At 40.9% G+C, this 26,333-nt stretch overlaps 1 protein-coding gene across 1 annotated transcript in view; it reads right to left on the bottom strand.

Moving 5' to 3' along the window:
• Arfgef3 (ARFGEF family member 3) overlaps positions 1-26,333 on the bottom strand; it is a 160,768-nt gene that overhangs the window by 126,401 nt on the left and 8,034 nt on the right. The window lies entirely within an intron of this gene.

The raw sequence follows: 26,333 nt of genomic DNA on the forward strand, positions 1-26,333 counted from the left end.
ACCTGCCAGGAACTATTTTAGGCGTTAGGGATATAGCAGGGAACAACATAAAATCCATTTTCTCCTGCCAGCTTTCAAGATTTCTTAGCAAACCTATTGCAGTTATGAAGTTGAGCATAAGAGACTGTCATTTTTATAAGTTGGAACAGGTTGGATATTGGCAATTTTAAGTGATTCAATCTAGTAAAGAGGAACCTAAAAATATAATATGGTTATGTTCCTATTGTAGCTCAGGATATAAACTTTTATTATCTATTATTTTCTTATAAAAGGCTGGAATACACTTTTAAAAAAATCCAAAGAGTACAAAAAGGATATATATCAATGGAAATCATTAGAGTATTACTAAGACAGAGTTCAGCTAACGGTGGACAGTGGGTATTTCTAGATAGTGCCATGGGAAACTTTTCTTTATATATTATACATATTTCTTTGATAAAAATAGAATATATATGTATATATTCTTTACATAGTAGCTTTAGTGTATACTTGTATAATCTGAAGAAAATGTTTTCTTAAAGCCACTAAGACATGACTTCTCACAAAACTATTGCAGTATTTCCTTTTCCTGCTTAACTCAAAAAGGCAAGTGAATTCACCTTTATAGACACAAAATGCCAAGTAAAAACTCATTCTTTCTATTTCCATAAATTTAATGCATTTCTATTCATAAGTGATGAATCCTCTGAAAGAGAAAATTAGGAAAACTACCCCACTAACAATAGCCTCAAAAAAAAAAAAAAAAAAAAAAGTACTTAAGAATCAACCTAACAAAAGAGGTGAAAGACCTCTACAATGAAAACTACAGAACTCTAAAGAAAGAAATTAAAGGAAACTGTCAAAGATAGAAAGATCTCCTATGTTCTTGGATAGGCAGAATTAATATTGTCCAAATGGCCTTACTACCAAAGGCACTATACAGAATCAATGTGATACCAAATAAAATCCCAATGATGTTTCTCATAGAAATAAAGCAATCATGAAATTCATTTGGAAGAATAAGAGACCCAGAATTGCCAAAGCAATCCTAAGTAGGGAGAGTGATGCAGGAGGTATCATAATACCAGACCTTAAACTATACTACAGAGCAACAGTAACAAAAATGGCATGGTATTGGCACCAAAATAGACAGGTAGACCAATGGTACAGAATAGAAGATACAGAGACAAACCCACATAAATACAATTATCTCATACAAGACAAAGGTGCCAAAAACATACAATGGAGAAAAGATAGCCTTTTCAACAAAAGGGAAAACTGGAAATCCATATGTAGTAAAATGAAACTAAACCCCTATCTCTCACTCTGTACAGATCTCAACCCAAAATGGATCAAGGACCTAGGAAGTAGACCAGAGACCCTGTACCAGACAGAAGAAAGAGTAGGCCCAAATCTTCATCATGTTGGCTTAGGATCAGATTTCCTTAACATGACTCCCAAAGTGTAAGCAATGAAAGCAATAATGAATAAATGGAATAGATTCAAACTAAAAAGCTTTTTCTCAGCAAAGGAAACAATCAATAATGTGAAAAGAGAGTCTACAGAGTGGGAGAAAATCTTTTCCACACACACTTCAGATAGAGCACTAATCTCCAAAATTTTTAAAGAACTTAAAAAAATTTACACTAAAAATACAAAGAACGTAATCAATAAATGGGCTAAGGAACTGGGCAGACACTTCACAGAAGAAGATATACAGGCAATTAGTTGATTGATATAACTAATATATGAAAAAGTGTTCATCATCTCTGGTAGTTAGATAAATACAAATCAAACCCAACCTAAGATTTCATCTCACTCCAATAAGAATGGCTATTATCAAGAACACAAGCAATGGTAAGTGTTGGTGTGGATGTAGGGGAAAAAGCACACTTGTACATTACTGGTAGATTGCAAATTGGTGCAGCCACTCTGGAAAACAGTATGGAGATTCCTTAGAAAACCTGGAATGGAACCACCATTTGACCCAGCTATCCCACTCCTTGACTTATATCCAAAGGACTCAAAATTAGCATACTACAGATGCAGTCACATCAATGTTTATAGCAGTTCAATTCACAATAGCTAGATTGTGGAACCAACATAGATGCCCTTCAATAGATGAATGGATAAATGTGGTATATATACAAAATGGAATATTATTCAGTCATAAAGAAGAATAAAATCATGGCATTTGCAGATAAATGGATGGAGTTGGAGAATATCATGTTAAGTGAAGTAAGCCAATCTCCCCAAAAAACAAAGGCCAAATGTTTTCTCTGATAAGTGGATGATGATATATAATGGAGAAGGGGGTAAAAGAAGAATGAAGGAACTTTGGATTGTGTAGAGGGAAATAAGCCGGGGAGGTGCAGGGATAGGAAAGATAGTGGACTGCCACAGACATCACTATCCTATGTACATGTATGATTACATGAATGGTGTGAATCTACATTGTGTACAACCATAGAAATGAAAAGTTGTACCCCATTTGTGTACAATGAATCAAAATGCAGTCTGTTAAAATTAAGATAAGTAAAATTTTTTAAAAAGTTAAAAAAAAAATCCCATTTTCTTCCATTTCTTTCTGAAATGGACATCAACAGTTCACAAATTCTTTATAACAAATAGACCTGTTGATCTGTCTGAAAAGAAAGTTTCATTCACATTACAGGTTTCACTATGTGAATAGATTTGTTTTCAAACTAAAAGGACAACTGTGAGAAGTAAAGAATGCTTATCAATCATCTGAAGGATTTTCAATACTAGATTTTTATCTTTACTATTTGATATATCTATTTTAAAAATAGCTGCCAAAAACAGAAAAGAGAAAACCTAGCAGCATAAATACCAAAACACTGTAACATTATCTTGAAAGGATAATGGGTTTATCTTTTTCATTCAATATTCTTACAAAACTTAAAAACACAACAGGTCACCAAGATAATTTGTAAGGGAAGGAAAATCTCTGTTCATTTTTTAAAAACTAGTGATGGGTGTGGCTTGTTATTTTCACCTGCAATCTAGGATTATCAATATTGACACTTTTACCACAAGATATAAATTCTATATAATTATGGAGAAAAAATTAAATTTTTTCAACTCGAGAGGGAAAAGGTGATATGATGTTCATATTAACCCTGAAAGAAGTTGTCCTAGAATTTATTTTTCCACAAATATTGAGAAAGTGCCAGGCACTGAATTTAGCACCGAGTATAGAACAAAGGAAAACCAGGTGCCATTCGTGTCCAAGATAGAGACAAATATAAAGTTACCTTCTAAAAACGAAAACAAAAATAGTAAAATTCCTGAGAAGCATTAATAGTAAGACCATTTAAAGGTTGACTGAGCTTGTAAGGAGGAGCAAATGAATTAAAAAGATCAAAGCAAGGGACCCTCGTATTCCACTGGACACCCACTTTGTGTTGGTCACATATTGGCCTTTTCTCTGAGTCAAGAATTCTGTCCCTTTCCACCAAAGATTCCTGGTGCAAGGGAAGGTGGGCGTTGAAGTCACAGGAGTGCCATTTATTAAAGCCTTCTGTGTGGGAGTGCTAGGTAAAGGGCTTAGGCACATACTCCCATTTGATAACTATCCCAACAATCCAACGAAGAGGAACAAATATTATCAGCGCTTATTGACAAGGGAATCAAGAGAAGGAAGAAGATTCACTTCCACACAAGAGGCAGAGCGCGTACTGAGCCCCAAGGCTATATTCCCCTAGTATGCCACCATGATGCTCACCATTTGTCAGTCTCAATGGTGTTCCAAAGACTGTGATAAGTTCTTTACACATAGCAAGCAGGGGAAAGATCTTTGATCAAAAACTCCTTTCTTTCCATCCATCCTTCCATTTCCTCACCTTAGCCCCCAAGCCAGTCATTTCCTCATCAACTTTCCCACTTCCCACTGTGAAGCACAGTAACCTGTTCCTCACCTCCATCAACATACTCAACAGTTCCTCACAGGATCACTTCCCGTGCTCCATGGAAAATTTTTAGTAAGATTTTCATAAAAAGCAATTTATCAAAGTATATCAAGAACTTAAAACATTAATATGCTTTCATGTGGGTTTTTTTAAACTAGGAAATTTTTCTAAGGAAATAATCAGAGAGGTTGTAAAGGATTATACAAACATTTTTTACTGTAATTTTATTCATAATATAATTAAGGTTAGATAAATTATGGCATATCTGTAGAATGGAATAATGTGCAATAAAAATTGCATCATTTAGGGAATAACAGCAGGAGGAAAAAGTCTGTCCATGTACAGATGCAATTTTTAAAAAATATTTTGAGTTTGGGCTGGGGTTGCGGTTCAGTGGTGGAGCACTTGCCTAGCACGTATGAGACCCTGGGTTTGATTCTCAGCACTGCACGTAAATAAATAAAATAAGGGTCCATGGACAACTAAAAAAAATATTTTGAGTTCAAGGTTGGTTGGATCCACAGATGCAGGTTCCACAGATAGAGGGCTGATTGTTTTTTTTAGAAAATCAAAAATAAATGAAGGAGTGAAAGGAAAATCAGCAGAGTAGAAGAATAGAAGGAGGGAGGAGGAAAGGGAAGTGAGGGGAGACCAGGAGTTGAAATGAAATCAAACACCATGCATGTATAATTTTGTTAAAATGAACCTAACTGCTATGTATAATATAACTATAATGCTCTAATAAAAAAGGAAAGGTTTAGTGCCTCCTCAAAACAAAACAAAACAAAACAAAAAGCGTTTAGTAGGGAAAAGAAAAGAAAAGAAAGGTGGAGTTAGCCCTATCCTGCCTGGGCAGACACACTCACCCCACTTCTCATTCAAGGCTCTCGACTTGGGACCCTGAGTGCCGAGTTCCCCATTCTGGCCTCGGTCTACCCTAACCCCTCCTGAACTTTCTTCTGGCACATATCATCTTTTCCGTTGTCACCACTCTTCCCACTTTATTGAAAACGGGGCCACATTCCTGGAATATCTTCACTTTCTCTTCCTTTTAGAGAAATTTCCTTACCATCTTTCAAATGCTTACTGAATTCTTTCTTCTCCCTTACCTTAAAGTCTTCTTCACTAAAACTAGGCTTGCTTATGATCCTAAAGTAGAGTTATCTTCGTCACATATATAATTTAAAATCAGTATGCTTAATTTAACCTTGCTTCCATTTCTATGACATGTTTTCCTACAATCAGGCCTGCGGGCTTGAGTGTGAAAATCAGAACAGCAAGGCACACGCCTATGGAAATGGCCTTACCCAGCCGGGGATCATGGAACCACATGCATTTTGTTTCTTAATGATTTGTTCATTCTGAAAACAATCCAGCTGGCAAGCGAACATCAGGCTCTGCCCAGAATCTCCAGCAGGAGGGCAGTATCCCTCTCCTGTGTGGTGCAAGCAGAAACAAACAGCAAGACTTCCCACTCTAATACTGCAATCTTACGGAAGGAGAGAAAATCAACTGGACAAAAACAACCATTTTTTTACATGCTGGTCACCTTCTACAAATGGGGACCTACTTCTTGAAAAATGGCAATTCTATGGCATACGCACCTTTCAGAAAAGTATATAAAACCAAAGACAGGTTAGCTGAAAAACAAGGAATAATATGAATTGTTCTGATTTTTTAAAATGTGATCTCATGTCCAATGTCTGACTAACTAGCCTACTAATGCTAACAATTAATACATGTACACATTTATTAGAATATCTCATGCATTAAGAGTTATGACAGCAAAATGGTAGGCTAAAAGTAAAGGAACATTTTTCTGTGAAATTGAAATTGCCAAGGTTTGGGGTGTGACTCGTTGATAGAATTCATGCTTAGCATGCCCTAGACCCTGGATTCCATCTCCAGCATGAGGACAAAGAAAAAATAACAAAATAGGAGAAATTTCTAGTTATAGCCAAATGCTTGTAAACCAGTCCAGTCTGTTACCAGATCAATGCAACTGTCCAAACCAAAATGCCATTCCTAAATGACTAAAAATCCATCTGCAGAAAGATTTTTAGTAATAGATCATTCTTCAATGTTTCTTTTGCCTGTTATGTGTCCAGGCGTGTAATGTTAGACTATAAGGATGATTATGACACCTAGCTCCTGTCCACATGGACCCTGTGGGTGGTGACAGCAAGTGTAATATAAAGTGCAAACTCAAGGTCACAAGCTCTGGGATGGTTGGTAGATGGAACCAACTAGAAAAGGAGAATGAAGGTGGGGCAGATCCTGGAAAAATACAAGTATCTTCACAGACAAGGTGGTATTCATTTGGCCTTGAGATAGAGGGACAGAGTGAGATTCACTCAGCCATGAGAAGAGAAAAGGACATCCTGGCTGTGTTGCAAGTGAAAGGTACAGAGTGGGTTTGTGGAACAGCCAAAGTCCTACTGTGACCAGAAGGAGAAGTCACGGTGGGAAGATTGGGAAAAGCCGAGTTTGACAAGGTAGATGTGAGCCAGGGTGTGAAGGGTCTCGTGTGCCACCCCAGAGAGACTGGCTGTGGGCCAGTTAACAATTAGGAGCTGATGGAAGATTTTTAATCAAGGGAATAATGTGATCTCCTACATTTTTTACAAAATGTAACTGACTACAATGTAGAGAAGGAACAGAAAGTAGAATACGACAGAAAAAAGTTTTGGAAGAAATCTGGTTCAAATTCAGGCTCTGCCATTTACAACCCATGCCCTAAGTATTTCATCCGTTCAGTACTTTCTCCATCTAAAAATATGGAACAAATATTACCTAACTCAAGAAGTGTTGCATGAGGTATATGCATTCCACTTTCATGTACAACTAATTAGAACAAAAAAAACTAAATTAAAAAAAAGTGTGGCATGTTTAGATAAGTAACTCTGCTGCTAAATTCCTAACGTTATAGCACTCCTGAAGGCCCCTGGCCCACTTCCGTCTCTACCCACACTTGTTCTACAAGGGGGTCTTTTGGACACAGACGCAGGCACCCAGCCTGCAGGCCAATGTCAGTCCACAACCCCTGCAAACAGTTGTCCTTGCCCAGGCCTCAGGCCCTGGGGTTCACAAACCTGTGGCACGACCTGCCTCCTGAAAGAGCAGGATCAGAGGCTGTATGTAAAGTGAGCAGGGAAGTCTGAGGTCTCACACACCTCAGTGTGATCTGAGAACAGGGAAGGCTTTGGGTGGAAAGTGAGGATGGTGGCCCCACGACATGGGCCCAGGACAGGGCCCCACCTCACTCAGGTCTTGGGTAGCACTAACACTCAGCACACTGTACTTAGGCAACAAAAGATCACCACGGTACTTTTACCTTTGTCACACTTCTCTTGTTATTAAAGCTTTGCTGTTGTCATTGTTATTAACCAGAGACAGGAACGTCTGGAGGAAGGACTCCATTCTGCTGGACAGACACAGCACTGAGGGCATGATTTGGTGCCTGCACTCAGAAATGGAACGGAGGAAACGGAACTCAGAGACCAACGTGCGATGGCATAGAGATGACCTTGTGGAAGAACAGACCGGAGGAGGTTCAGAGGAAAGATCAGTGACTATATTTTGGTACATTTCCAGTTTCAGTCCCTTGAGGCATCCAAGTACTGAGAGGTAAATAAGTGCATGTACTGGTCAGGAGCTCAGGAGAGATTTAGAAGTTGTCCATCCGAAAGTGGTAGCTGCAGCCTAGAAAGTGAATGAAACTACCAAGGAAAAGAACAAGGTATAGGGTAAAGGATGGAACTCTGAGCAAATGAGGGTGTAGATAAAAGGATGTCAGCAAAGAAGTCGGAGTCGGCTGTGGTGCTCAGGAGGAAGGCTGTCCTGAGATTCATCTACTTGGTGCTGGTCCTCACCAGTCTTTGAGTGCCCACTCTGTGTAGGCATTTGGACTGCTCATACATTATCTCATTTAATTGAGTCCTTTCAACACTACATGATAGGTGATTATTTCCATGTTCTCAATGAGCTAACCAGCTCGGAGACAGTTACTTGTCCAAGTTGCCTATCTACGTACTACAAATCATCAGGTGCTGCTGTAAATGTAACACTGATGCTAAAATTCAGGAAAAACGGAACGCTCTGGCCACTGCTCTGGGGAAGAAGTGTGGAACGGAAGAAAAGTGATGTGCCTTTCCTTTGGAGGTGCCTGTGAGCCAGAAACCTTCCCGTTGTGTTAACTCATTTAATCCTCACTGGGGCAGGGCCTTGCAATGCTGGTTTCACAGCTCAAGTCGAGGGAACTCTGAGTCTTACACCTACAGGCAGAGCAGGTAAATGGGGTGGTGCATCCAGATTCAAATGCAGATCTACATGACACAAAAGCCTACACCCTTTCCCTAGCAACACCTTCTCTCCCCATCCCAGGGGAACAAAGGCTAAACTGAAAGGCAAAGCCATCCCCAATGTGGAAATAAGCACAGGCATCCCTGAAAATTCACCAACGTAATAAAAATTTCACTCTTCCAGATGATTTATGCTCCCCCACACACCACCTAGTGTATGACAGTCCATGCACTAATCCCCGTTTTTCCAACGTTCAGGACAGTTGGGAACTGCCTCCATTTGAGTAGCTTCTATTTCTTTTTTCTTTTCTTGTGCAGAACCAGCAAGATTTATCAAAGCTTGGCTCCACACATCCCAAACTTATTAACGTGTGATTCTGCAAAGAGAAGTCAGATGGAGTAGCACGGGAAGGAAGGAGGCAAAAAAAAAAAAAAAGTGTGTACAAAATGGACAGGCCCCCGTGTCCAAAAAATAGAAGAATCTGTATCCTTCTCTCCTAGTTTTCATCATAGCAATAAAACGTTCAGCATTAAATCATTAAATTTAGCCTCAGATGTCAAAGCTAAGTGTCAGACCAGTTTGAATACATGGAAAGGTCAAGGACAGTACCTCAAAGCTTCACCCTGGTGCTGGGATCAACTGTACCGTGCAAGGAAACAATCATTCACAAACACACGCTCCGTGCTTTTAAGCCTCACATTCTCTCAATTTCACCTCCCCCCATCCATCCTTATAACTTCACGCTTCTGCTTATCCCTCCTGATATCCCCAGATCCCCCCTGGCAGAGTTGGTGTCTCCCTAACTCATGGCATAGGATACAGGTGGCTGGCTACACAGGGGGTTAGGAAGAGTGTGAACTTACTGTGTGTGCAGGGAGTGGGCCTAGTAACCCTCCCTGGTTTACAACCGACTCAACATCCTTGTGAAATCCGCTAAGCAAGTGAATAGCCTTCCTAGCTCATAACTCTATGGCATACTAAATTTAAAAACTTAGGCTATATCTTCAAGAAGGAGGAGCTCTTTAGTATTTTAAGCCATTTAGTATTTTAATTTGACCCATTTTTAAAAATCATTAAAACAAAGAAAATATTAAAATATCTTTCCCCCCTAAGTTAACTTGATGGAATTTTAATAGTCCTTAAAGAATCCTTAATGAGACTGGGCATGATGGTGCATATCCAGAGTCCCAGAGGCTGGGGAGGCTGAGGCAGGAGGATCATGAGTTCAAAGCCAGTTTCAGCAACTTGGCAAAGCCCTAAGCAACTCAGCAAGACACTCTCTCTAAAATAAAAATATAAAAAAGAACTGGGGATGTGGCTCAGTGGTTAAGCACCCTGTGTTCGATCCTGGTACCAAAAACAAAATCCTTAATGACATTAGAAAACATTTTTGATATAATACTGAAGGAAAGTAGCAAGTTACAAAATATTACATAGCATGCATCCCAATTTCCATTAGATACACCCAGAAGAAAACAGACCAAATGTCAGAATTGTTATGTCTGGGTGATGTAATTTTGGTATTCAACTGTCAAGGGTGAGTGTTTAGATTTTACCAGTTAGCCTGAGGTAAGCTGTCTTCTCAAAGTCTCAGTCTCCTCATCCATAATGTGGGAGGTAAGGAAACCTAAAGCATAGTTCAAATGACAAGACACTGTGTGTCAATAATTGTGCTTCTTAGGCTTTTGAGCTTTCTATGGTGAAAACGTACTCAGTTCACAGCCCAACATTATTCTTTTCACAAGCATGTCATGTGTGTGTGTGTCCTCTTAATTTCTAAATACTTTAAAACCAATGTGCTTCCTATCAAAGGCCAAACTGAAACTTACTACATTGTGAATTACAGCTTCTATCATCCATGATGAGTTCTACAGTTCTTCCCCCACAGACCTCGAAAGTCCTTTTCAGCCATCCACTTATAGATAGAACTCCCATTAAGTAATTCATTTTGGCAAGGAACATCAGACAGAGAACAATGATGTAAAATTTTATTTTCCAATAAGTGGCAACTTTTCCCAGCAGAAGTATATTTGTGGTGTTTCAACTATTGACTATCCCAACAGATTCTGCACAGCAAGCACTTTTCAAAAATAAGCCTTGGGTGGGAGCCAGAGACGTAGATTTGATCCTTTGTTAGCCTGCTACTTTAAACCTATCACATTCTCCACCCTCGCAAGTCTGTACCATCAGCCAGCTAAGATCTACATGCACCTGCCAAAAATGTAGCCCCAGGTCTGGCTGATGCAAAGACAAGACTCTATTTCTCAGGACAAATTATAGTTTTCAGGGTTGGAGAGCATGTTTGGACACTACTCTTCAGCCTGTTGAAGCTGCCTGACACACACTCACTGGAAAGGAGTCGTGTTGGTGGTAATGCCAGCAGCAGCTGCTTTCCTCCCCCAGGGCAATACCCAACCTAATGTGGGGCTGTGTGACCCTTCTGAATAAGACATGTGCTGCAAGGAAAATAAATATGTCCAGTATTTTTTCTTTATACACTGGAGGAAAAATAAATAAATAAAAGCAGTAGCAGACTGTTCTCTTACTGCGGTGATTAAAGACCAAAGATGGTAAAACGAACACAGAAAAAAGTGCCTAACAATCTCAGGTCAGGGCTCAAAAATGGAGCTACAGAAGTTCATGGGCTGTGACTAAACCTGAGGCCGTGAGACCCTCCTTATTATGGGGGATGGAAGTCACCTGGCTGTTCTGACCGGACGGAGACCACAAGAGCAAATGTAGCACAGCCATTCACAGCAAGCTTGGCTGAAGAGCCTACATCCAGAGACGTAGTGAGTTTGCAAAGTACACCCAGGATGCCCACCAAATCAGAGAAGACAAGCCAGCATCCTGGAGGAGATTTTGCCAATAAATTTCTTTAGTGCTCAAGAATGAACACTAGAATCATTATTCTGTAATAATTGTCTTCTTGACAACATCCTATTGTATAGACACTTCCAGTTAAGACTCCTTCCACAAGAGAAAAAAAAAAAAAAAAAAAGTCCCCTCACCCATTTTCCACTCTAATACTAAGGGGAAGAAAACTAAGAGTAACTGGCTCCATCTCCAAATCACCCTGCCTGCTTTGCAGATGCCTTGTTACCAGGGTAACCTGACACATGACTGGCATCAGGGGTAAGCTGAGCTGGCCCACAGGGTTCTTCCACTGTGTCACAGGCACTGAGGCAAGCACACTTTGCTCTAGCCTTGGGGGGCAAGAACACTTCCAGCAGGATGTGCTGGGAAATAAACATTCCAGCTCAAGTTTTGGGGGCATTCTTTTTACAGCCACACCGGGTGGCATTCCTTCTCCCCAGGGACACAGAGGGACCCCATAGTCTTATGCAGTCTGAACTCCAGCTAGTGGTGCCCTGCTGGATGCCAAGACCTGGAGCTAACCCATTAAAAGAAGAGTATCTGAGCAGGGAGCCCCCGCTCTGGTTTAAGTGGGGCAGCACTAAGGGAGGCCACAGCACCATGAGAGGCAACGGAGTCTGCTAAGGAACTGCCTGACTCCAGGAGACCGTGGTTTAGCTCTGGCCAACAAACCTGCCGCCTAATCCTGGCAGGCTACCCCGCTATCCCTGGAGCTTAGCGAAGAGCTCTGAAAGCAAATTCCTTACAGAATGCGAGGAACGTGCCTTGAGAAGAGTCTCTGGAATGAGTCCTCTTATATCCTGGCTGGCAAACTTGTGTTCCCTTTAAGTGTCAGATGCCTCACCTGCAAACATTTGCTTTCCTGAAAGGACAGACCTGTTTTGTTGACACTCCTTTTCTGTCTTTTTGCTTTCTTCTTCTCTTGGATTTGGAAGTGACATCTGAAGCTGTAACAACCATTTTTGTGGCAAGCAAAATCAAATATAATGGACCCCCAGGAGAATCCTGGAAATACCAGTGCTGAAAGACTACCTCAAGACTGCCGGCTACACAAGGAAAATACGTCCTATTTCATTGAAACCACTCTCAGGCATTAGTTATATGTTCATAAGTAACATACTCTAATAAGATCCAAAATTCAAGTACTCATTTATATGCCTGTCACAAAACATTTCCCAAGAGCGAAAAATGAAATGTAGAGATAGGAACAATAATTCCCATACCAGCATATCTCAATGATAGATATTGAATACAGACTATATTAGTTAAAAGAATATTTTTTTACTCACACCTGTATTTGAGTCTGTTAATCATGCATTAACTGTGGGACCTCAAAGCAAAAGATTTTACCACTCAAGCCTCAGTGTTCTTATCAAAATACAGATTCTACTGATTTTACTTATACAATTTAATAACACATGGCATGTAAAGTTGCTGGTATAATTCCTAGAATAGCAGTACCCCTGAAATGCCCCTAATATTTGGGGTCAGGCACATTGCACCAGGGGCCACAGGTACAGGATGATGAGTTGAGGGTCTACTGGGAGGGAACACAAACGAGTCATTCAAAGGCAGGACGGGCTCTAATACAGATGCAGCTGCACACTGAGGGTGAGGGAGAGGATGCTGAGGCGCCATCTCTAAGCCCCACACCTTGTGAATGCCACAGATGTCTCAGCTCTCCTTCCCGTTTTACCAATGGGACCCAACATTTAATTTATAATCTCAACTCCTTATCCTATAGATGAGGTAGAAACACAACAAAGTGGCCCACGGTAGCCAGAAAAGAGAGAGGATCCCACAGACAGTTCTTCAGGCTGGTGGTTGTTGCATAGGCCTCTTCTCTGGGGCCGAGGAGCCACATGGATTCCTTTGGGGGAGGATGTGTCAATGAAAGAACTTTCAGCTGCAAGTAACAGGAAATCCAATCCCCACCTGCTGTAAACAAGGAGGCAGTTGGCTCCAGACTTTATTCTAAGTCTTCATGACACAGCAAAGAACCCAGGTTTTTCCATCCTTCTGCTAATCCACTCCAGACATCTCCAGTCAGTTTTATCTCCACGTCGGTTCCCTCATTGCTGCAAAACAGCTGCAGTGGCTCTAAGCATCATTTGAATGTGGTAATTTTTAGAGAAAGAATGAATGTCATCTTCACAAAACTGAGACAGCATCCCTCTTGCCTCCTGAAGCAGGGGAAGCCTGTGGCCAGACCAGACAGCAGGCCTGCAGCAAGGCAGCATCCTTGAGAGCACAGGTGGATAAAAATAAAGGGAGATCCTATACCCAGGGGGTCCTGTTGGGGAGGGGGTGCAGTAGAATGTCCAGTAGGCAAGTAACGGTTTCTACTCCAGAGGAAAATGATAGAAGGCCCAGAGAATTTATAAATGTCCACAATTATCTCATAAATTAAGAAAACCTCTGAAGAACATCCCAGAAGATACATCCACTCTTTTTATTTTTGTGGTATTTGAAATTGAACCCAGAGACACTTTGCCAATGAGCTACATCCCCAGCCCTTTCACTAATCTTATTATGGGATAGCATATTACTAAATTGCCAAGGTTGGCCTGGAATTTGTGATCCTCCTACATCAGCCTCCCAAGTTGCTGGGATTATAGGTGTGTGCCACTGTACCTGACCAAACTACTCTCTTTCAATAGGTACATGGAAATGTGGGGTCCTCCTAGTGTCTATCAACAGAACCCTCATCACAGACTGCCATGAAGGGCCATCTCAAAATCTCCTGCATCTATAAGCAAAAATGGAAGAAGACCACACTGGTACAATAACCAGAATAGCCTAAGATCCCTTTTCTTAAATTAATTAATTAAATTTTCTTTTGCTATTGGGGATTGAACCCGGGGTGCTTAACCACTGAGCCATATCCCCAGCCCTTTTCATTTTGAGACAGGGTCTCCCTAAGTTGTTGAGGCTGGCTTTGAACTTGTGATCCTCCTGTCTCAGTCTCCTGAGCCACTGGGATTACAGGCTTGCAGGTCCCTTATTTCAACCCACCAGTATATTCTAATGAAAGTTTAAGACTGCCACAGTCGAGTTTGCCAGATCTTGCTTGCTCAAGCCCATTTGTTTAAAATTCCCAAGGACCAAGTTGCATTCTCAGGAACAGGAAAGAATACAATTTAAATCCAGATTCTTATCTGCCCCTTTGTTTTAAGTACCCTTGTTTTCTTATCCAAAATCACTCTTTAAAACACAGCACCGGAAGAGAAAAAAATAAAAGTTTAATCACTGTGTAAACCACCAGAATACAGCGTGCCTATTTACCAGGGTGATAGTTCACTGCTAGGTTGCATATTCTGCAAAGTACATGGTCTTGCCTGACAGTCTATATAATCTTCACAAGGGCTTTACCCTACAATTTCCATAGCTATGAAGATGGCACAAGCAGAATAAAAGTAGTTATTTTTCATTAAAAAATAATTTCTATGAACCTGTAATAGGTTTACTACTGATGTTTTTAATGAGTTAATTTTTTTATAACATCTGTTTTAACTTCTAACACATTAAATGGTATATTCATTTTTTAAAGGCTCTTTGGGGTCTCAATAATTTACACAAGTGTACAGGGTCTTGAAAACAAAAACTTTGAGAGGTGTTGTGTTGATCATTGTCAACAACAGGGAGGTCCTAAGAGTGAGCCCTGCAGGTGGAAGCAGCTCACCTGCCCAGCATGGAGGAGACAAGAAGGCCTGGATGCATGCTGAGCCCTCCCGGGGAGGCCAAGTCCACCTTCGTGGCCTGCTATGGACCTTTCCAGACTGGTCACAAGGGGGAAATAGGCAGCTCCCAGACCTTTCAACTTCCAGCTCTATTTTATAAGTTGACAGGTAAAATGACTTGCTTGAGGCCTTCGTGGTCAATCACAGAGGAACCAGGACTTGCACCCAGCTCTTAGTGTACAAGGATGACCTGTTTACTTTTCCCTCAGCACGTGGCTTACTCCTTGAGGGGACCAGTTGCGTCCTGACCTCATTGTGCTCCTAGCACAGAATGTTGCTTGTTTGGCTCTGACTCCAAGCCCAGGACACCCACCCCCGCTTGCTGATCGTCCCTCCCATCAGAGCCCAGATCCTACCCCCATCCTCCTACTACTAACCCCACTCTCCAGACTCCTCAATCAGAGACATCCCCAGAGAGCTGGCAGGCAATCATCTTCAGTAAACACTGACCCAGGTAGCTGCTGTGCTGGATGCCCGGGCACATCACCTTATACGAACTATTCTTTTCTTTCTTAAACAAATCACCTGTAGACTTTGAATTACATCTACATTTTTACCATCTCTGAATCATGAAGCCTTCCCTCCCCATTTGCAGCAAATGTCATGTTATTGGCCTTGTCTTGCAAGTCCAACTTTATTCTAGAACTGGAGTTAAAATGCTGGAGGGTAGCTGGGTACGGTGGTCTACACCTGTAATACCACCAGGTCTGGAGGCTGAGGCAGGAGGATCTCGAGTTCCAAAGCCAGCCTCGGTGCTAAGCAACCCAGTGAGACCCTGTCTCTAAATAAAATACAAAATTGGGCTGGGGATGTACTCAGTGGTTGTGTGCCCCTGAGTTCAATCCCCGGTACCAAAAAGAAAAAGAAAATGCTGGAAGGTCAACCCAGAAGCCCCCCTTCCTCGTGTGCTCATTCCTGCAAGTTCTCTGTGCTTAGCACCCTCCCTCTGCCCCTTCCGGTCCTAGCTCTACTCCTGCCAAACTGGGCACAGTGGACACAGCTTCCTGGCTTCTTCCCCACCAACAGCCTCTGGAATCTGCAAACAAAACCCCTTTTGTGTTTGAAACATTTTCTCCCAGCTGGTAAATAGAAAAACAAAGTGGGGTTTACAACAGAAAGCAAGCAATGGGGGAAGTTAGTTGTGTGGGTGGGTGGGTGGTACCAGGGATTGAACCCAGGGGCCCTTAATCACTGAGTTCCATCACAGCCCTTCTTATTTTGAGACAGGGACTCACTAAGTTGCAGAGGCTGACCTCAAACTTGCAATCCTCCTAAACTAAACCTGCCTCCTAAGCTGCTGGGATTACAACCCCCATGCCACTGCACTGGGCCAAGTTACAGTTTTAAGGGGGGACAGTCTTAAAAAAAGTTTTTTGGTACTGGAGATTGAACCCAGGGCCTCACATATGCTCTAGGCAATCACTCTACTACTGAGCTACACCCCCAGCCCTTTCTATTCTGAGACAGGGTCTTGCTAAATTGCCCAAGCTGATGATCCTCCTGCCTCAGTCTCTGGAATTATAGATGTGTGCCACCACACCTGGCTGGGAAAAAAAATCTTTTAAATAAAACAGTTCCCTCTGGACTTCTGATCTATTCTAGATGCATTCCTCTAACTGTGGCCTAAAAATGAGCCCTACCTTAAATCTTCTTCAGTAAGTCTGCAGTTGCTCATCTTAACCCTCCTGAAGAAACAATATTAATTGCTACCTAGCCTCTTCCCTCAGTCAACTCCACAGAAGTTCAGAGAGGTAAGGGTTAGTTATTTAATTGCATAATTACTCAGGGTTTCCCACTGGGTATTCACATCAATTCCATACCAGAGTCTCTTTTATCTTATGGTTTCCTCTGCCTTACAAAAAGGAAAAGTCAATTTAGGTCATTTCCGGGCAAAGCCATGTATACACACTAATCTCAATAGCTCTAATAATTCATGACTCGCCCCTTAATCTGAATACAGGAGACCCCACGTTTAAAAGCCCTAGCCACTCAGAAATCACACTTAGAGTTGTATCAAAACAAGGTGTTGTAATGCATATTCCTACATTAGTGAGCTGCTCTTGAGCAGTAGTAAACAGAGCAGATTTTCCAAGAGTTTTTTTTTCAAAAACACTGCTTCATCAAATAATTTACTGTATGAAACTAATTTAATAGATCTCAGCTCTTCCCATAACTTGCAACTGAGAAAAAATAAACCTGTGTGTTAAGTCAAATAAAGACAGAGGGAATGTCCCCTATATGGTTATGAAGGTGAATTTTGGTTCCCAGCTGCCCTGGCTGTGCCCTGGGCTGGCTCAGGGAGCCAGGCAGCTACACAGCCCCTCCAAGCCTCGGGTTTCCCCTTCTCGCAGGGCAGCTATCAGGACCACATGCAACCAGCATACACAGGAACTGACGACCAGAATAAAGGTTTGAAAAAACGTTAATGTGTGCTCTTATGTGTTCTGAATTTATATGGGAAAATGTGAATCATAAGTCTATGAAGCATATAAAGGACCATGATATTAAGAGTCCTGGACTCTAATTAAAGTGAGATCTGCAGCAAATGTATTGGCTTTAACTTGAAAAAGATGCATCTGGGCATTGAGTTATTACCTAATCCTACTGACTCACACAGAGTTCAGTTATGCCTAAATATGCAGTACAACAAAAATACAAGAAAATGACATATGCAACATTTAATAAAGACTTCCCAAGAAAGGAAATATGATTCTGGTCTTTGCACCAGATTTTCTGCAGAAGTAAAGTTATGGAGGGTGAAGAAGAGAGATACAAACACCCACTGGGTTACTGACATCACTAAATCAATGAGGCCATCACTTGGAAACCACTTCTATAACCCATCAATGTCAACAACCTCTCAGAGGCATATTTCCAAATTAAAGCAAGAATTTTGGCCTAAATTGCCTATACGAGTTAGTCAAATTCTGAGAACGACATACAGAATAACACACAAAATAAAATTCTATCCTTATTCCTTTCAAAAGGAAGGAAAAGGCCTAGAAACAAAACCCATGGTTGGGATGTTAACTTTTTCAAAATGGAGTTATGCTTCCTTCTAAAGTTTTCCTATGAAGCTACGTGTGATGAAGACATCGACTGTCATAAAGGAAGGAGATGTAGCCAGGGCTGGGTTTTGAATTAATATCTATCTTCCTCCCATCCTAAAACCTCCCTCAAGGCAAAGGCCCCTCCATCCTATCTTCCTCTCCAAGGGAGAGCTTCCTTCAGTGATGACCACATCACTTAAAAAGTGCTTTTAGGTTGGGGCTATTAACAAGAGAAGCTTTATAATTAAGAACTAATTGAAGGTCTTTCTTATCAAAGGAAATGGAAGGGGAAAATCATTAGGCTTGGTTTACAGGCTGACAGATAACACACAGGAGAAACTGTACATTAGGAAATAGTGTAGAATTGTCACTTAACACTATATTAAAAGGTAACAGGAACACTGTCTTCCAGAGCAGCAGGGAAAGGAGTAGAAGGAACCAGATATTCAGGAACCCTGATTTCTTACGTAGATTTCAGTGGCCATGACATCTGCAGCTTTTTCTTCACACATGTGTTTGTGGTCAACAGGGAATGTCATCTACTCACCTGTCTAAGGTCAACTGCTCTCAGGAAGCTGGAATAGCTCCAGTCTACCCCAGGACAAGTCTCACTCACTGGAAAGGCTCTCACAGAGCCCCAGCAAAGCCGACACTGTCTCCCCCATGTTGCTTCTTCCACTTGCTAAACTCAAGAATTCCCCATGACTGAAAGTAATCCAGGTCTAGACCAAGAAAAGTGTCTTAAAGCTTCTATTTCTTTTTTCTTTTCTTGTGCAGAACCAGCAAGATTTATCAAAGCTTGGCTCCACACAGCCCAAACTTATTAACATGTGTGATTCTGCAAAGAGAAGTCAGATGGAGTAGCACGGGAAGGAAGGAGGCAAAAAAAAAAAAAGTGTTTACAAAATGAAAACACTTTCACGTCCTGCGGAGGTGGCTCTAGGGTTCAAAGTACAGAACTAAAGCACTAAAGTAGATCAATGCAACACAGAAGCAATGAAAATAAAAACCATATGAAGAATGGGAAGCTATTACCACTGGTTCTTTCCAAACACAAATGCTGATGAATGTGCTCTCACCTGTGTGCAAGGCCAGCGGGTCCTGGAGTCTAGACAAGGAGGAACTTGAGAATGTGGACTGAAAGGAGGGTCTGGGCCAGGTAGACACGATGAAGCAGAGAGCAGGGCAAGGCTCAGCCATGGTACAGATGGAATCAAGGTGGAGGACACACACAGGACAAATGAGAAAAGGGGCTTTGGAGTTTTGTTGGAAATAAAACTGGCAGGACAAAGTCACAAAGTCAAGGTTAGCTTTGAAGAATCAAGGGGAAGGTAAGCAAAACGGTAGCTAAGCTACTAAGGAACCATAGGACTGTTCCCACTGGGATGCTGAGTGAGCAATGCCACCAAAGGTCAGCTGCCGGTGGCTGCCTCTTAACAAGAAAACTTGGGGATTCCCTTGACAGTTTTATCTCATCTGGACCAGTCCTGCTGTGAGGAACCTAGGCTAGAAGGAAGGAAAAATCCCAGATGTCAACAGGATGGGTGTGAATGTTCTTTATTCTTTGGAACCAAAACACTTCAAGTCAGATTCACCAAGTCAGATGGTGGGGATGCCGGTGAGGCAGGCAGCATTCCTCTTCTAGGTGGGCTAACGATTTTTCATGGAAATCTAATCTTTGTATAATCAGCATTGTTTGGCATGGAACATTGATGGGAGTCCTGAGAACTACCACCCCATGCATGATCTAAGACTGATACACATTGTGCTGGTCTGGGCTTTGGTCAAGTAAAAGGCAAGAATTTAATACTACCCTAGCTGAGATTGATGAATTGGGTATTGGGCTTCTGGGTCTACTCTCTGGGACCTACCCTCAGTCAGTAAGATATTAGAAGTTTTATTGCCAACGCTGAGATTCCATTCTGGCACAGATTCCCCCAAATACTATGCTTTCTAAGAATCTAGGAGATGAGAACACAGGGTTCCTAGGAAGTATGATGTGAAGTTTGGAGAGATGGTTTCATCCCATAAATATGTATAGGGCACTGAGGGTCACAAGATGAGTAACTTATACAGACGAGCTCCCTGGGAACAGAACCTGAGAATTGAACCCTTAAACAACTGCCAACCTGGTAGATAAGCTCCATGACAGAATTACGTAGGGTCTAGTGAGGACACAGAGAGGAGGACCTCAGCACAGGCTGTAAGGACAACAGGTACAGGAAGTGAGAAAGACTGTGTGAGCCACACAAGGGGCAGTCCTGAGGAAGAAGACAGCCTATAATGTCCTACTAAGAGCTGAGCAGCCCATGTAAAGAGGTAGCATGGGTTTACTAACCAAATCCTGGTACAGCTTTCATTTTGGACTCAGTTTTGGCTTGTAGAAGAAAGAGGACCATGATAAATATGCTGTATTTCAATTTGGGAGGTGGCCCCAGGACATAAGAGAGATGGGAACTGGGAAGAGTCCACAGTACAACCCTACCAGTGGAAAGAGTAAGGAGGGACTTACTACACATGGCCAAAGCTTGCCTGGGAATATAGATGACCTCAGCAGCTGTGGGAATGCAGCATGAGACCCAGGATGGGTGAACCCCTCATCACTGGCCTTGGGCACAGTCTAAGCAAGCACTAAAAAAATCAGTAACTAGATAAACAATATTTTAATGTCACATTTAAAAATAAATAATTAATGCAAAAAAGCTATGGCAAACAAAATACATAATATTTAAATAAAGACAGGATCCAGTCCTTTGATTGGATAACTCAGCTTCATCCAACTCACTCCAATTCTGAACTCTTTGGAAATCTGAGCAGGATGAGGGGGTTGTAAATCAGAGAGTCAGTCAGCCATAGCTTCCCAGGTGATGGAGGCCTGAGGTCTCCAGGCTTTGACATGGAGTGAGAAGTCCCCTCTGGCAGATTTACACAGCACTGCGTTAAGGTGTCCAGACCCACAGCTACCAGACCTACAGTTTCCAATCCATTAGAAAGGACAGAGCTGGGCCAGCAGAGAGATGGAGTACTCCTGGGGCTGAGAATATTACAAGATTCCATTGGACAAGGAAAAGTATTCCAGGGAATGGACCAGGAAGCCAAGAATTATCTGCAAGAAGCAATGGTCACAAATAAAAATGGTGCCGACAGGTCCCCATTAGAGGTTTAGGCCCTTTTCCTTGTAACAAGTAGTAAGGGACAAAGTAACAACTCTTCACATTTTCAGAAGAATCAGTGATCAGCTAGATCTAGGAATCTGCATAGGCAAGCAATCACAAGAACCACAGGGCACGGAGGAAACGGGCAATGTAGTAATTTGCAAGAAGCTAAACATTGTAGAAGTGGTGAAATCCCAACAGGACTTAAGCCAGTGCTCTCTGCTAGGTAAGGCTGGTGACAGCCTCACAAAACACAACCATTATCCCCAAAAACTCAAAGCCACAATCGTCTTGAAAATCCCATAAAATGACCACATTATTTTGATTCTATCACTTAATTCCCAAAACCACGGAGAAAAATCAGGCAAGTATAGAGGGTGAAAGGGTAACACAGAGGGTTGTCAGAAGACACAAGATTGAATGCTATTAACTCCTGCTGTGGTCCGAATGTCTTACAATTGAAACCCTAAACCCCAAGGTGATGGTAGTAAAAGGTAGAGCATTTGGGGGGCTGTCATAAATGGAACTAGTGCCCTAGGCTTATTTTCTCTTCTATCATGTGAGGACACTGGGATAAGTTGGCAGCGTGTAACCCAAAAGAGGGCTCTCACCAGAACTGACCGTGCTGGGCCCCAGATCTTGGACTTCCAGTCCCCACCACTGGGAGAAATAAATTTCTATTCTTTAAAAACTATCCAGTCTACGGTATTCTGTTATAGCAGCTTGGCCAGACTAAGATAACTACTAATTGTATTGGATTAGTAGCTTTCAGGTCTTTTTCACCACTTGGTCAAAAAAAAAAAAAAAAAAAAAAAAACCACACACACACACAAAACTGGCTAATCACAATGGAGTCAATGACTATGAGCGGTGGCTTGGCTTACTCAGAGGTATTTTACCAAGTCTGTCACTCTTAGGGAACATCCTGAGTTGACTTTTGCTTGTAAAACAAGGACAGCATGGAGATGGTAACTCTAATTGAGGACAGAGCCTGAACTATTGATGGACTCTCCAGTGCAGGAAGCTGCAATCGCCCCTAATTAACAGGCTGTATTCAACCTGGCAAAGATACATGTGAGACCCTGTAATTTAGGAAGACAGAAATGAGGGGCAAAGAGAATGAGAAAGATAAGGACTCTTAACACTCACCCAAGGGCAAGACTAAGGGCAGGCAGGTAGGAAGATTTTTCACATGACTATCTGCTACCAGATTTAGGAAACAGTTCACAGCACAGATTCCTTGGACCTTCCTCCATCCCTGATTGTGAATCACTTGGGACATTCTGCATGAATTCCTATCCTTATTTCTAATAAGGCTCACCACATCAACAATAAGGGTGGGTCTTTGCTCAATGAAAGAGTTTTGTATACAAACAATCAATATCTCCTTGTCGCTCCTTAATTCCATCTAATATGCTTTATAATGGAATTCTCCCCTAGAACCCGCTATGCATTCATCAGTCACTTAAATCATTCACATGACATTTGGACTTAGTCTTGTACAAGAAGCACTACAAGCAATTGATGGCAAAAGGGAAAAAAGAAAGACAATACAACATAGGTCTTCTCAGAAATTCTTCTGATTTGAGCTACCATTACTAATGTACACCATTGATCAAAGGAATACGAGTAACTATTTATCAAAATGATCATGTATTTAACATGAAAGTAGTCAATGGCAAGAGAAAAAAATTTTTAAAGCACAGCAAAAGTATTTAAGATTTTGAATGATTCCCTGCAGCCTTTTACAAAACAATATTTTCTTAAAAACCTGCAACTAATCACTTCCAGGCAACTTATTCAAGAGAAATGGAAACTAAATCTGAATACAAAATCAGGATAAGGCAAGAGGTGGTTTATAAACTTGGTTTCTTTCCCATATATTAAATACAACTGAAGAAAAATAATTAACATGTCCAAATTCTCTCTTGTGAGCAGACAAATATTTAGTGCCTAGATGTTTTTGAGCAGATGCTCCTAGAGAAGGGTGCCACATTAAGCATAATGACTTAATAGAGTAAGTGCTCTCTGGGCTAGAGCGCCTGGCAGATGAATCAATGGATTAGAGGAGGGCTGACTCACAACAAAGGAGGGGAGCCCAGGACCGTATATCTCCTCATTATGTCACCTCCCGAATAATGGCATGAAATAGAAAAGCACACTAGTATTGATCCCTAGCTCCTGTTATGCTTTAGTTATGGTTTCTTCCTATATCCTAGACGAGCTCTGAGAGAATCCCACTATTGTGGATTATAGTCAAAACAAAACCTCTTTATACATAAAAAAGGTCTATGGTAAATTAATACTTGCTACTACATAACATTATTTTCCAGTTTTGTATGTCTTCATTCTCCTCCTTCAGAATAAAAGGGGTTTGAGATGAGACATCTGTTATGTCTCATTCATAGGGTTCCTTTCCCTGTACAAGAATACTTGGCAGATCTCACTGTGTACCTGAAATCCAATAATGCACATTTCTGTGGACAAGGATGATATCAGCAGTTCTTTGTCATTAGAATAAGCACTCTGAATTATATTTGCAATCGTGGTGACAACATGTGATGATATTCACAGTCCCTCATCTGCTTCCCACCAATTTTGTGACCACCTCCTATGGGCATGCAAGCTGGTTATCCAGCTCTGGGGAAAAGCCCCACACCACTGAATGAAATAAAGCTAAATGGCAAAAGGAACCAAACATTTATCCTTGGTCCCATTAAAACTACATTCTCCCCAACCCATCTCCACTCAACCCACACACACACAAGAAAAAATCCCGGTTGCCATTTTTTTTTTTTTTCCAGTTGTAGATGGATACAGTACCTTTATTTTATTATTCGTTTTTATGTGGTGCTGAGGATCAAACCCAGTGCCTCACACATGCTAGGCAAGCACCCCACCACGGAGTCTCAACCCCAGCCCCTTGGCTGCCTTTTGAACATTCCCAGCCAGTGGACTAGAATCTTCTTCCAGAAGCATCATTGTCTGTATCCTTCACACTGAAGACAGACCTTCTGTCATGAGCCCAGAACCACAGAAAGTCTTGTTGACAGGTTAATCCACGCTTTGGATTGGGAAACCACCTTTATAGCAGTGGTCATTAAATTTTTTGCACACAGAATCATGAAGAAGACTCTGAAATTCTGTTTTCCATATATTTTAAGTTTGCATTTAGATTTCTTCTTTACAGTTTTAATTGCAAAGACTCTAATTATGGCCCTTTGGAATTATTAAAATTTTTAATTAAAATGTATCACTCTTTAAATATAACTCATGAAATCTAAATACCACAGCAATTTGAAAATGACTTTCATCCATCAAAAATAAATGAACAAACTCTTCCTTACCAGCAAAAAATACTGCATTATTCTCTTTCTCTTTGAATTCATATTTCCTTTTCACTTCCCCCAAATTTTCTCTCAATATGTTTTAATGCTTGAAAGGCTTCTGTTAATCTCCCTATTATATTTCTCTGTAATAAAGTATATATAAAGTGATTTTTAAAAAATTTCCTATGAACCTAAGGCCTAAAAGTGTTGGATTATCTCTTAATTTAAGCCATCATTATTAATGCACACAATTGATCCAAAGAACATTAACAATTATTTATCAGATGCTCATATAGTTCACATGGAAAATAGAATTTTATTATAAATGCATTTCTAAAGAAATGGACAGAGCTTGTTTATTTTTTCCTTCAATGAGTTCATATCTCCTACGAATAAGTATTAGCCAATAATTCTCATTATTACTTATATTAATAATTAACAAGGCAGGACTTAGCATAAATTCCATCTCTTTTTCACTTCTATTGATGAAGAAATATCGTTTACACAGGTTTATATAAAATGAAGGCGACATTGTCAAAAATATTTTTGTCTATCATCTTATAGCTAGATTAGATCCTCCTGCAATTTTGCTGAAAGCCAAGCAGAACTACCCAACACGCCAAAAATGTTTCCTCTTCTTACACTCATTCCCTTTCCTGACCTGAACTCTGTGTTTTCATAGTTCTTTGCTGGTAGGATGGGATTGCTGCACCCCAGGACAATTCCAGATGGTAACAGCTGTGCTTTTCCTTTGACAAGCAAGAGAGAGTGACAGCAAAGGTAAGACGGAAACGGAGATGTGACAAAATCAGTTTTGAAGCAAATCAGTTTTGAGGAGTGGTACTTGATGTACACATTTGAACATGCCACACTGAAACCCACTGTTCCCTATAATTAGCATGCAGCAATTCAAAGAAGGATCCAGGTTTTAAAAAAAAAGGAGTACTACCTATACAAGGTAGGTACCAAGAAATTGACCCCCGAAAACCACCCATGCCTTTGTAGGTCTTAGTCTTCTTGGATGTTCCAGCAGAAACAGTTCTCGATGAGACTGATGTGTTGTTGTGACACATTGTCCATTTGCAAGTTTTATGCACATTAAAGTATACTCACTTTGATTGACATGAGTCCCTTATAAAATGTAAGCCTGTAGCAGAGACTATAGGAGAAGGAATGGATTTTTTTAAAAAAGAGAGAAACCTAATTCTTGTTCAATCTACTTGAAAAGAGAGGAAATACCTAACAAATCATCATGTTCTGACAATATAGAAACCATACTCGACAAGGGGTTATAAGTTCAATATTTTTATAATCTTGAAGAAAATGCTGGATATAGTCCAAATGCTTAATAACATGAAAGGGGCTAAATAAATTATGCTATAGCCATATGATGGAAGTATATCTAATACTTTAATTTGAAGAACACACATTGGCATTAGAAAACATTCCTTATATAGTCCTGAGTAAATAAAAACAAGCGCAAAACAAAGTTGTAAATAAAATTCAGATGAATTTGTAAAAATATATGCATGTGGAAAAACATTTGCAAAAACCCATTAAATTCTTTTCACTGGTTATTCTAAAGTAGTGTTAATTATGGACAACTGCTTTTTTATTCTCTTGTTCTTCCCAAAGTTTTCACTATCAGTATGATGAGGAGAAAAAAGTGGTGGTGTAATTAAGAAGGTAGGAAATAGGTTTGCATCATGGGGCTGCTGCATGGGACTGTATAGTTGTCACCAGCAAGATGGAGTTCAGCCAGGATGCCAGTGAGAGCTTAAATCCACCCAATGTGGTCCAGGGCTGCATCCCCAAGTAGACGCCATTTTCAATTTGTAGTAGAAGGTATTGTCCACTGACCAAGCCCTCACCTAAATTTGAATCATGTTTCTTCTTAGTGGATTTGATATTTTTACCACTTAGGTTAATGTAGTCAGGTTCCCAAGGTGCTGACCTCATGAAATATCCTAAT

This window comes from Sciurus carolinensis, chromosome 7 (genome assembly GCF_902686445.1).
Source record: "Sciurus carolinensis chromosome 7, mSciCar1.2, whole genome shotgun sequence".
NCBI lineage: Eukaryota > Metazoa > Chordata > Mammalia > Rodentia > Sciuridae > Sciurus > Sciurus carolinensis.